Source organism: Theobroma cacao, chromosome 2 (genome assembly GCF_000208745.1).
Source record: "Theobroma cacao cultivar B97-61/B2 chromosome 2, Criollo_cocoa_genome_V2, whole genome shotgun sequence".
Lineage (NCBI taxonomy): Eukaryota > Viridiplantae > Streptophyta > Magnoliopsida > Malvales > Malvaceae > Theobroma > Theobroma cacao.
Genome location: NC_030851.1, coordinates 31,979,878 through 31,991,742, shown reverse-complemented (window position 1 = coordinate 31,991,742; position 11,865 = coordinate 31,979,878).

Sequence of the window (11,865 nt, the reverse complement as noted above, 5' to 3'; positions counted from 1 at the left end):
ATTTCCAGTACCAATCTCAAATTTGACTGTCACGGCTTCCCAATTGAACCCCAAAAATAATGACAAAACAACAAACAGGAAGCTGCCATTGTCCAAGTCAGGGAGAAACAGGTATTGTTCACAACCAACACAGGAGGAAATACCAAACAAACTTAAGGCAAACAGAAAGAATTTCACAAACCAAAATAAAAAATACTCATACGATCAGCATGCAAATACAGAAAACTTTTAACACAAGAGAAAAAAAAATGAAAAACACCCAGATGATCAACAAGTAGAAGCATTTTTACTAAACTATTACAGGTCATTAACAGATAAAAATAATAACTATTACAGGTCATTTAAAAAAAATGTATACAATTTGTCTTATATTCTTATTATTATTGTTCAAGTTGTTATAATTGCTGCTTTCAAGTGATTTAACATCTATTATAATTCTATAGTGAAACCTCAGGTGTCAACACCACCAAACAGCTACTCACACCCAAATCCCAGCAATTCAATTCGCAGCAAACCAGCAGAACCCTGTGTCGTTGACTCACACCCAAATCCCAGCAATTCAATTCGCAGCAAACCAGCAGAACCCTGTTTCGTTGACTCACACCCCTAACCCAACATCCACGCAGAAAGCCAAACCCAACAGCAACAAGGATTTTAACACATGAAACACTTACAGGAAAACACACAAATCCAAAATAGTTTCACAGCAAAACCAAATCACAACCAATCAACAGAAAATAAAAGCACAATAAGTAAGTACCTGGACTATGGAAGAGACCAACGTAACTTGAAAGTTGGACGAGAGAGGCGGTGCTATTGTCAGAACCCAAACAGTGGAAGAGTGGCGGAGAGAAAGAAGAAGGGAAGAACGGCTGAGAGAAAGAGGGAAAGGAGGAAGAGAGAGAGAAAAAAATCTTTTATATGGATCAAATTGTAATTTTGTAAGTTTGGTAAGGGCATTTTAGTCATTACATGTTTGACAGCTATTCCTTGAGACATGGAATAGATATTACGGGGGGAGGGGGAGGGAATAGATAAAGCTGGCTAAAAGCCAGCCTTATGGAATTTTTATTCCTGCGGCACCCGTATTCCGTGTTTCAATTTGTAACCAAACGAAGGTGTAGAAAATGACCGGGAATAGAAGGGGAATAGCATAGCTATTCCCCATACCAAACGTGCTAAAAGTGTAAAGGAAATCAAGATTTTGTCTTACTCATCATTGACATTAAACAAATCAAGTTAATTATCAGCTAATTAACCGTACCTGCCCTCTCATTAGGAAATAAAGGCTTAAATTAAGCATTTAGTTTATTCCTTGATAAACCCCATGTCCTCCATGGAATTACAGCAGAAGCCCTTCTCACGAGCTTTATCATTTTCTCTCTCCCAAATGAAGATAACGTTAATCATTCTAATAATGCATGTTGGGAATACGAGTCACGAAAAAGAATCTGAATTAAGACAAAATAAATACTAACTTGACGTAAACATAAAAACAAAAACGAGAAACGATTAGCAGCAAAAACGCGTCGAGTATTAGAGTGACATCCAGCCAATTAGCACCGGCCACGACCACTCCCACGCGGCTTCCGGTGTTACACTTTCATGCTGTTTCACTTTCACTAGAGAGTCAGAGCTTCTTTGCTGCAGCCATGGGAATCCCACCAACTCATCTTACTCTTTTCCGCTTCATTATTTATCTACGAGCGTTTGACTAATGGATATCTATAATTACTTGTTAAGCATAATTAAAATATTATTTAATTAATGTATTATTTTACCAAATATAATATATTTATATATATAATTTATGTTAATGGAAGGATTTTTTAATTGCTCAGGTTACAAGGAATTGTCTATTTTGAAATTAAATTCCCACAATTTTATCTTTTAAAATGAGATGTCACGTTTGGGAAAATGCTAAACTTTTACTCATAAATTATAGTCAAATCATTACTTTTTAACCATGTATGATTTTTTTCCCTCAACACTTAAAACAAATAATACATTAATAAAATAATATTTTAATTATTATTAATTAAATAATAATACATTAATATTCAAGAGCTAGGTAGGATTAGTCGAACCTTAAAAGCCAATTCGATCCAAGGGGAGAGTAAGGGTTAACAAACCCGAAGGAGATAAGGGAAATTTATGAAGCTCTGAGTTTTAGGGAAAATCGATTTTAGGTAAGGTTTAACAAATTTTGATGGCCAAGGAGAAGAAAAAATTTATTCAGAATCGAAGTTGTGAAATTTGGGAAGAGAAGAAAGAGCTTTGAAAAGGAGATGACATCAATTAATGACTAAACCATATCACGGTTGAACATCTTAGTTCAAGATAGTATAAGCGTTGCAAACATGGAAACTACACACATTACGTGCCGTTGAGCATTACTAGTCTGAGTATACTTTGCTAGTACTGGATAATCGTGTATCTCACCTTGAGACGATTATCAACCACAAGGTATGAAGCAACTTTAAATATGTCAAAGACAACATCGATCAACTGAAGTCTAATAGCGATGAGCTTTACAAGAAATGGTATAACATAGTGAACAACTTAATTCACCGTGATGTGGCGCTAGATGAATTGATCACAACAATGCAATAGCAATAATGGCAATTGATGAAGGTTGTTAGATGTCTCGAACAAAGAATTGCTCATATAATTGACAAACACCAGGAAGCCGCATAACGTGACTTCCATACTAGGCAATGTGAACAACAGAGTTTTGGCATTGGATTGATGATCTAGGCGTCAAGTTCAAACCACTCGTATCCTATGTGTGCCGCAAATAGAGACATCTTGCACATGAGAGCTGTGTACTTGGATGTCACATGCCAACTATGATGAACACATCCAAACTTGGAGGTGTTTCGAAGACAATCAATAGGGGGCTGTCGAAATTGTGCCCACATCACTCGTGGGGAATGCACTAAAGACTTGTGGTGGAAAGAGACCATAAGGCAACAAGGGCGTTGCCTAGATAAAGTGGGGGAGTATGTCACAGTTCACAATCCTATGATTAGTCCAGTTCGATGGAGGGTTCGAACCAACAACACACACTTTTGCCTCAGTGCCCAAGGGCACAAATTGGGCTTAAGGCGACGTCACTTGTGGATCCATCGACAACCAACATCAAGTCACCTTCGATTAGGGGTTCCCAAATGCCACACACGTGTAACCCGAGAGCCATGAGCCATTAGGCCACACTTCATCAAGCCATAAATACACAAGGAGCCCAACTACAAGAAGATTGCTACTATAAAAAATGTTTGATTAGGGCTAGAATTCTTGTGTATAGATAACTATATTATTATTATTATTTTACTTGCACTAGTACTTTAAGCTTGGGGTGTTCTACTTAAAGATAGAATATTTATTTTATATAAATTTCTTGTTAACTACTCTAGTTGTATTAGACAATAGAAGTAGAGTTGCTTTAGGATTGGGAAAAATTATATTATAAATAGCACCTTTAGGCATTAGGGAAAGGTAATAGAGTCAAATTGCCCAAGTAGTTATATTCAGGCATTCAAAGAATTTAGTTTATTTGCTTAGAATCTTAGGTGTTTGTTTTTCTCTTGGAATAACACAATTATTTTTCCCCAAAGTCTTTTCTTCAAGTTTAGTTTTTTTTTCTTCCGTAGCATTTTTGCACAAATATTTAGGGTTAGGCTTGCTTAGGTAGCATTTCGTAGAAGGAAAGTAGGAGAACACTCCTTGTAATGTATCTAATTAAATTACATTGTAGTGTTGGTTTTACAACAAAGCACTGCAATGTAAGATTACAATGCAATTACATTACAACCAATGGATGTAATCTGATTGCAATCCAAACCAATGCAATCAGATTGAATTGCATTCTGTAATGTTTTTAAAGACATTTTTACTCTTCAACTTTGTTACTTTGTTGAAGACATTTTGCAATGGTATAATTCGTTTTTTTTATATAGATTTTGAAATGTCTCTTTGTTACTCTCAGTAGCTTTTCATTGTTAATAAAATTTATATTGTCTTTTAAAGGAAAAAAATTAAAATAAAATATATGGCATTAAAAATATGTTTAAGAGATAATATTATATAAAAATTAACAATAAAAAAATATAAGTATATTAAACTTGTATATTAATAAATATGGGTAATTTTGAAAATTGACATTACATTATTAACAAAGTACTTGTAAACCAAACATTACAATATTATCTTTTCTGCATTTTAATAATTACTTCGCTTATATACCAAACATTGCAATGTTATCTTCCTTGCAATCACATTGTTTGTAATCATATTACTTACAATCACATTACTTGTAGTCACATTGTATTGTAAGGTACCAAACGCCACCTAAATATTTCTATGCACAAGTTTAAAAGCTATATAGAGTTTGGCTAAAGTTTCAAGCCCGTGATAAGTGATATCATAGCAAGGTTCAATTCAAGAGATTGGTATGGTTAGTCGAACTTAGTTTGATCAATAGGGAGAGTAGGGGTTGACAAACCCCAAGGAGACAAAGGAAATTTGGGAAGCCTTGAGTTTTAGGGAAAATTGATTTTGGGTAAGGTTCAACAACTTTGAGGGCAAAGGAGAAGAAGAAATTTATTTAGAATCAAAGTTGTGAAATTTGGGAAAAGAAGAAAGAGCTTTGAAAAGGAGATGACATCAATTGGTGACCAAACCACATTACGCTTGAATGCCTTGGTTCAACATAGTGTGAGCATTGCAAACATGGAAATTGTGCACACACATGCCATAGAGCATTATGAGTCTGAGGATATTTTGCAAGCACTGGATGTTCGTGTATCTCACCTTGAGACAATTATCAACCACGAGGCATGTAGCAACTTTGAATACTTCGAAGATAGCAATCATCAGTTGGAGTCCAATAGCGATAAACTTCCCAAAAAATGACGTAACACAGTGAACAACTTAATTCACCACGATATGGGGAAAGATGAATTGATGGCAACTATACAACAACAACAGTGGAAATTAACGAAGGTTGTTAGAGGTCTCAAACACAAAATTGTGCATATAGCTGACAAATACTAGGAAGCTGCATAACGTGGCTGTGGCATTGAATTGACGATCTAGGATCAAGTTTAAACCCCTCGTATCTTATGTGCGTCGCAAACAAAGACACCGTGCACATGGGAGCCATGTCCTTAGACATCATAGACAAATTGCAAGCCAAACATCCACAAGGTAGAACACATACGAACTTGGAGGTGTTTCGCAAACAGCCAATGGAAGGCTGCCTCAATTATGCCCATGACACTTGTGAAGAACCTGTTGAAGACTTATGGTGGAAAGAGACTACAGGCAATGAGGGTGTTGCCTAGATCAAGTAGGGAAAATGTCATGGTCTGTGATCCTGTGATTGGTCCAGCTTGATGGCGGACTCGAACCAGTAGCACACATTTGTGACACAGTGCCCAAAGTCACCAATTGGGCCTGAGACGACATCACTTGAGGGTCCATCAACAACCAGCATTGGGCCACCATCGATTGGGGGTTTCCAAACGCCCACACATGTGCATACTCGAGAGCCATGAGCCATTGGATCGCACTTCATCAAGCCATAGATACATAGGGAGCCCAACTAAAAAAGGATTATTCACATAAAGGAGTTTGATAAGGGCTAGAATTCTTATGTACAGATATCTACATATTATTATTATTATTATTATTATTTTTACTTGCACTAGGACTTTAGGCTAATGGTGTTCTACTTAGGAATAGAACATTTATTGTATTTAAATATCTTGTTAACTATTTTAGTTGTACTAGACAACAGAAGTAGAATTACTTTAGAATTGGGAAAAGTTATATTATAAATAGCACCCTTAGGCATTAGGGAAAGGCAATATAGTCAAATTGCCCAAATAATCATATTCAAGCATTCAAGTAATTTAGGTATTTATTCTTATCTTAAGAATTCCCAAAGTCTTTTTTTCAAGGTTTTTTTTTTTTGCTTCCACAACATTATTGCTCAAATATTTAAAGTTAAGCTTCCTTAGTCTTTTTATATGCAAGTTTAAGCGATGCATGGATCTTGGTTAAAATTGCATGGATCTTGATTAAAGTTCTAAGTCATGACACATGGGAATCCAGCCAACTAATCTTACTCTTTTCGGCTTCATTATTTCTTTATAAGTTTGACTAATGGATATCTATAATTACTTGTTAAGCATAATTAAAATATTATTTAATTAAATGTATTATTTTAACAAATAATATAATATATATCTATATATATTTATTATGTTAATGAAAAGATTTTTGAATTGCTCTAGTTACAAGGAATTGTCTATTTTGAAATTAAATTTTCACAATTTTATCTTTTAAAAAGAGATGTCATGTTTGAGAAAATGCTAAACTTTTACTCATAAATCATAGTTAAATCATTAGTTTTTAACCATGTATGATTTTTATCCCTCGTCACTTAAAACAAATAATACGTCTTTGTAGGCATAATTACATTAATCAAATATGTACCACCACTATTCCACTTTACACTACGCAAACAGTATCTATTCCTCTAGATGTTTATAACAAAATCGAGGCCTTATACATAAATTTTATATGGAATGGAGATACAAGGAGTAAGAAGGTTCATTTAATTAAATGGAGTAAAATATGTAGACCTAAAAAAAAAAGAGGTTTAGGCAATCCTAGATTGCATTTGATGAATAATGCATTCATGCTAAAACTATAGTGGCAGATGTTGACGAAGCCTGATGCATTATGGGTGAAAATTCTGACAAGTAAATATAATTTTCGGTCATCGAAACTTCCAGTTAACACATGTAGAAATGGTAGCTCATCTTTATGGTCTTCAATGTGTCACCTTTGGTATGAATTAAAAAACATATAAAGTGGTTTATTAGGATGGATTGCACACAAAATTCTAGTTGGACACATTGGTAGGTGATTATCCATTGATGAATATAGCTTCAAGAATGGATACTAATATGTTGGCAAATCAATGCTTTAGGGAGTGTACTACACTAGATGGTGGATGGGACAGGGATCGTTTAACAAATGTCTTTCCTGAGGAGACTGTATAGCAAATAGTTAGACTAGTGCCTATTGAATAAATCAAGTTTTCTGGAAAAAATGGATGAACCAAAAATAGATAAGGAAAAAAGAAAACTCGAGAGAGAGAGTGGTGAGACAAAATTGTCAGACGCAATACAACACCCAACTCATTACTTCATTTAATTATATGCCTTTTTGTATATGTACACAGAGGAGAGAAAGAGAAAAATGACAGCTAATAAGGAAAACCATTGGCTATATGAAAACAACCGTGGAATATTTTGCATTTGTGACTGTAAAAAAATTCCTTTCTGACAACTCACTAAAACAAAGGAGCAATAGCCAAATGATACGACATAGTTTTTGCTAAGTTAAGAAAACAACTGAATAATATAAAAACGACACCAGCAATAGACTAAACGACATAACATTTTAATTGAAGCATAAGCAGACCACGTGCTCTTCTTCTTCAGCAGATTTGACTTTTCCATGAACCTCCATTACAAAATCAGTTAAGCTCTCACCTTTTAGAAACAAAAACTGATACTTCAACACACCCCCTTGGTTTTTGTTTTGTAGACTCCGATTTCTTTCCTCAACCACAAGAATCTTTCTTTGTTTAAATTTTTAGTGAATATGTCTACAAGTTGAGCATCAAATCCACAGTGTTTAAGTTGAATCTCCTCATCCTTTATAACTTCACGAATTGAATGAAACTTCACTTTGATGTGCTTGGTTCTCCCATGATTCACTAGATTTTGGCTATTGAAATTGCTGACTAATTATCTATGAACAATGTAGTCCCCTTTTCTTGCTTGAATCCCAAATCACACAAAATTTTTCTAAGCTAAATGGCTTGATATGCTACTACTGCAGATATATATTCAGCCTCCGCAGAGGACTGAGCAACTCCCTCTTACTTCTTGGAGATCCATGAAAAAATTCCACTTCCAACAAAAAACAGTAGCCTCTAGTACTCTTTGAATCACCGATGCTCCCTGCCTAATCACTATCACAATAACCAACAAGTTCATTGTGATTTGCCTTGTCAAACTTCAATCCATAATCTTTTGTACCCTTGACATATCTGAGTACTCGTTTGGCAGTTGTGTAGTGAATCTAAGATGGCTTATGCATAAAGCGTGACAACAAGCTTACTGAGAACATGATATCTGGTCTTGAGGCTGCCAAGTATAGCAGACTTCTAATCATGCTACTGTAAGTATTGCTGACAGCATCCGGTGCCTGATCATCCTTACTCAATTTACAATTTGTAGCCAAAGGAGTTTCAACTGCTTTACTACTTTCCATATGAAACTTCTTTAATAACTTTGCTGCATACTTGCTCTGATGAATGCAGATATATTCAAGACACTATATGAATTGCAAACCCAGAAAGTAATGCATTTCACCCAGATTTGACATTTTAAATTCTTTCTTCAACCTGTCTCTATAGTCCTTTAAAACTAAATCATTTGATCCTATAATTAAGAGATCATCAACATACAATGAAATAACTACCTTGACTGATTCTGTTGTGCAGTGAACATACAGAGTAGGCTCGTTTGCACTTTTGTGAAAACCTTCTAATGTAAGGAAATTGTCAATTCGATCATACCAGGCTTTGGGAGCTTGTTTTAGACCATACAGAGCCTTGATTAACTTGCAAACTTTTCCTTCATTTCTAGGTTTGATAAAACCTTCAAGTTGGTGAACATAAATATCTTTTTTGAGATACCCATTAAGGAAGGCAGACTTAACATCCAGATGCCAAATTTTCCAACCTTCTTTGGTAGCTAGTGCAGTGATAAGTCGAATTGTGTCATGTCTAGCTACTGGGGCAAATGTTTCCCAATAGTCAACACCATGAATTTGTGAGTAACCCGTAACTACCAGTCTTGCTTTGTATTTATTGACAATACCATCAACATTAAGCTTTGTTTTATAAATCCATTTCTCCCTAATAATATGTTGATCTGTCGGCTTATCAATCAATATCGAGGTACCATTCTTTTCTATCATTTCCATCTCCTGATTCATTGCCTGCACCCATCTGTTATCTTTCACTGCTTCATCAAAACTTACAAGTTCCACTATAGCCACATTGCATCTATCATAAATTTTCTGCAATAATCTGGTTCCTCTCACTGTCAGACTTTCAGCTTCTATATCAGTTTCTTCATCAATTTCTTCTGGTACTACATCATGTAACAGATTGTAATTCCCAGTGTTTTCTACCACAGATTTCTCTTAATCCCATACTACCTATTCATCAAACCTTATTTCTCTACTGATGAAAATTCTTTTGGTTTCAACATTATACTGTTTGTAACCTTTGATAAGTTCACTATAACTAATCAAAATACCAATAACACTCTTCTCATCAAGTTTTGATCTCTTCTCATCAGGTACTTTTGCATAATAGATAGATCTAAAGATCCTTAAGTGTTCTACAGATGGTTTTCTTCCAAACCAACTCTCATAGGGAGTTGTTTGTATTAAGACTCTTGTCTGAGATATATTCAAAATATAGTTGGCAGTGTTAACTACCTTTGCCCAAAAAGTTTTAGGTAACTTCTTCTGAAATAAAAGGCATCTAGCCATTTCCAACAGTGTTCTATTCTTCCTTTCAGAAATCTCATTTTGCTGTGGGCTGTATGGCACAGTCAATTGGTGAGTAATGCCAAAATGTTGCAAATATTTCTCAAATTCTGCACCAGTAAACTATGTTCCATTATCACTCTTTAGTATCTTGATAGTTTCAGTTGCCTGATTCTCTACTAAATTCTTAAATTTCACAAAGTTGCTCAAGACTTCAGACTTGGCCTTCAAAAAATAAACCCAACAATACCTAGTCAGATCATTAATAAAAACAGATAGTACTTATTGCCCCCAGGAGAAGGAGTCTTCATAGGACCCTCTAAATCTGTGTGAATAAGCTCCAACTTAGCAGTAGCTTTCCAACTTCTCTACTTTGGAAAAGGTACCCTGCATTGCTTCCCATATTGACAGATCTTGCACACTGTATCCGGTTTAGCTATCTTAGGTAATCTAGTGACCAGTTCTTTAGCTGCCATGGTTTGAAGATAATTAAAGTTCAAGTGTCCAAACCTGTTATGCCACAACTCAGAATCATTAACATAGCTTAAGAAAGCATGATCAGATTGCTGCCAATCTATAGGATAACACTTGTTCCTTATTTCCACAGTTAGTACTTCTTCTCCATTAGGATCAAAGATAGTGCAAAATTTATCTTTGAACAAAATAGCATAATTATTTTGAGTCAACTATCCAACACTCAATAAATTTTGATTAGCATCAGGTACAAAGTAGACATTTAAAATAAACTTCCTGCCTTGTTGAGTCTCAACTGTTACAATCCCCTTGCCAAGAATCCTTAGAAAAAAGCCATCATCAATCTCAACCTTTGACCTATAGCTCCTATACAAGGTAGTGAATTGACTCTCATCACCAATTAAGAGATTAGAACAAGCACTATCAATCAACCACAAGTCTTTCTTCATTGATTTACCAACCTCTCTAACCATAAACAAAACTTCTTCTGAAACTTCTATTTGTTCTTTAGCAACTGCAGCTTTGCCTTCAGCTTGAGTGGCTTTGTTCTTACAAACTCTCTCAACATGTCCTAGGTGGTTACAAGACCTGCACTTCACATTAGGCCTGTACCAGCAAAATTTTGCTGAGTGAGTTGTCTTCTTGCAGTGTGGACAGAGAGGATACTTAGTTTTTTGTTTACCAGGCTTATCATCAATAGCTTGTTTTCCCTTCTCCTTTCTTTCCAAATCATTTTTCTTAGAATTGCTACCTATTTTCAAGTGCTTAGTTTTAGCTATTAAAGCACTATCTACTGAGGTCTTTTACCTATATGCCCTCTTTTACTTTAAGCCTTCTAGAGAGTTTACCAACTCCTTCAAAGTAACTTGTGACATATCCCTTAAATCTTCCAAAGAATAAATCTTGGATTCATACCTCTCGGGTTGGCTCACCAACATTTTGTTAACCAAACGTTCTTCAGTCACATTCTTCCCTAACAACCTCAGTTGATTCACCAAACTCATCATTTTACCAGAAAAACTCTCTAATATTCTCATCATATTCTATCCTCAGCATCTCAAACTGCCTAGACAAGTTTAAAATCTAAACATGCCTAGTCCTATCACTGCCAAAAAATTCATCCTTCAAGTGATCCCACACCTCTTTAGGACTATCTAGATGCATAATCCTAAAGAAAATTTCAACAGAAACAGCTGATTGCAAGCAGGACAGAGCCTTGTACCTTTCTGCTTTGTCTTCCTCAAACTGATGAATCTGAGCTAAGGTAGGATTGGCATGTCTTTGAACTGGATCTTCTCCTATCTCCATAACACCCCAGAGGCAAAAGGCTTTAAGGTAGGATTTCATCTTCACAGACCAGAAAACATAGTTCTCCCTTGTAAAAATCGGTGGAGCTGAAGTATTAAATCCTGAAGTAGCCATTGAGTATAAAAGAAAACCAAAAGATGATTTTCCAGCAAGTAAAACGTTGAAGAATGAAGGAAAACGGTCCCTTCAGATCAAGCAAAACGTTTTGATACCATGTTGAATAAATCAAGTTTTCTGGAAAAAATGGATGAACCAAAAACAAAGAAGGAAAAAAGAAAAATCGAGAGAGAGAGTGGTGAGACAAAATTGTCAGACACAATACAGCACCCAGCTCACTACTTCATTTAATTATATACTTTTTTGTATATGTACACAGAGGAGAGAGAGAGAGAGAGAGAGAGAGAGAGAGAGAGAAGAATGACAGACTAAACGAAACGG